This window comes from Bactrocera tryoni, unplaced genomic scaffold (genome assembly GCF_016617805.1).
Source record: "Bactrocera tryoni isolate S06 unplaced genomic scaffold, CSIRO_BtryS06_freeze2 scaffold_487, whole genome shotgun sequence".
In the NCBI taxonomy this organism is placed as follows: domain Eukaryota; kingdom Metazoa; phylum Arthropoda; class Insecta; order Diptera; family Tephritidae; genus Bactrocera; species Bactrocera tryoni.
Window position 1 is genome coordinate 7,501 of NW_024396179.1, and position 2,315 is coordinate 9,815.

General features: G+C 31.0%; 1 non-coding gene across 1 annotated transcript; it reads left to right on the forward strand.

Moving 5' to 3' along the window:
• Window positions 1–1,748: 1,748 nt before the first annotated feature.
• Window positions 1,749–1,927, forward strand: LOC120781191. Its single transcript, XR_005706025.1, has one exon. It is a non-coding gene; the product is annotated as a 5.8S ribosomal RNA (ribosomal RNA).
• The last annotated feature ends 388 nt before the right edge of the window (window positions 1,928–2,315 follow it).

Sequence of the window (2,315 nt, forward strand, 5' to 3'; positions counted from 1 at the left end):
GAATAAAAAAGAAAAAAAAAAATTTTCTTTCTTTTTGTTCTTTTCATTCAATATGTTTTGAATTATTGATAATTATTATTTAAATCGATGTGGGTATATCAATAATTTGCATAAAACATATTAGAGTGTTTTTCTTTTTTTATACTCTCGCAACAATGTTGCTAACGAGAGTATTATAGTTTTGTTCACATAACGGTTGTTTGTAAGTCCTAAAACTAAAAGAGTCAGATATAGGGTTATATATACCAAAGTGATCAGGGTGACGAGTAGAGTCGAAATCCGGATGTCTGTCTGTCCGTCCGTCCGTCTGTCCGTCCGTCCGTGCAAGCTGTAACTTGAGTAAAAATTGAGATATCATGATGAAACTTGGTACACGTATTCCTTGGCTCCATAAGAAGGTTAAGTTCGAAGATGGGCAAAATCGGCCCACTGCCACGCCCACAAAATGGCGGAAACCGAAAACCTATAAAGTGTCATAACTAAGGAATAAATAAAGATATTAAAATGAAATTTGGCACAAAGGATCGCATTAGGGAGGGGCATATGTGGACGTAATCTTTTGGAAAAGTGGGCGTGGCCCCGCCCTCTACTAAGTTTTTTGTACATATCTCGGAAACTACTATAGCTATGTTTACCAAACTCTACACAGTCGTTTTCTTCAGGCATTTCCATATACAGTTCAAAAATGGAAGAAATCGGATAATAACCACGCCCACCTCCCATACAAAGGTTATGTTCAAAATCACTAAAAGTGCGTTAACCGACTAACAAAAAACGTCAGAAGCACTAAATTTTACGGAAAAAATTGCAGAAGGAAGCTGCACCCAGGCTTTTTTTAAAAATTGAAAATGGGCGTGGCGCCGCCCACTTATGGACCAAGAACCATAACTCAGGAGCTACTAGACCGATTTCAATGAAATTCGGTATATAATATTTTCTTAACACCCTGATGACATGTACGAAATATGGGTGAAATCGGTTCACAACCACGCCTTCTTCCAATATAAAGCAATTTTGAATTCCATCTGACGCCTTCTCTGTATAATACGAGTATAAACATTAGGAACCAATGATGATAGCGGAATAAAACTTTACAAAAATACGGTATTTGAAAAATATGTAAATGACGTATTATGAAATCTCGATTATCACTTTACCATGCGAGAGTATAAAATGTTCGGTGACACCCGAACTTAGCCCTTCCTTACTTGTTTCTTTTTTTTTTTTTACTCCATGTAATGCATTATGAGCAGTATATTTATACATATATTGTGAATTTCGCATACATTGTATTTGAACGCTAAAACACCTTTAAACATATATAGCTGTACTTATTATTTATAAAAAATTTTATAAAAAGTTAAATGATCTTTTTATAGTAAATATATAAATGATAAGTTAATTTATTCACATTAACGTGTAATTCCTTTTTTATGGTATTTTCTATTTGTGATTAAGTATATGTTTTATACATATAAAAGTACATATATGATATATAAATATATTTTGGTTTATTTTCATTCAAGAAATACTGGATATGCACAAATAAAAGAGAATAGCTACTAAAAATTGTATTACTGTTTTTGTTGACCTAAGACATGCGCAGCTTGCAAATGTTTGGGTTTAAAATTACAATTTGTTGAAAGATGTGTTGAAATTTTATTTTAAAAATTTGTTTTAAATATTATTATTATGCTTTCAATAAATTAAAAACTCTTGACTTTGAATCAAAAAATACAAACAAATTTTACTCTAAGCGGTGGATCACTTGGCTCATGGGTCGATGAAGAACGCAGCAAACTGTGCGTCATCGTGTGAACTGCAGGACACATGAACATCGACATTTTGAACGCATATTGCGGTCCATGCTGTTATGTACTTTAATTAATTTTAAAGCGCTGCTTGGACTACATATGTTTGAGGGTTGTAAGACTATGCTAAATTAGTTGCTTATTCTTTTAGTTAATTAAAAGAATTTAAGCATATGGTATATTATTGGATTGTATTTTTCAATCCAATTTATTAATAGCATAAAAAGAAATATATACAATATATTCTTGATTACCTCATATTTGAACGAAATTTTATAATAAATGAGAATCTTGGTATTCCCAAAATAAAAAAAAATTTCAATATTATTTAAAATATATTTAAATAAATACATTAAGAGGAAAGTCTAGCATAAAAATTTTATTTGCGGTCTAGACCTTATGTCCCTAATGTATTTGTTTATAAAGTGGAGGTGATGATAATTGGTGGGATGAAAATATTTTATATTTATTATTAAAAATTTATAAAATGGTATCGAAGATCTA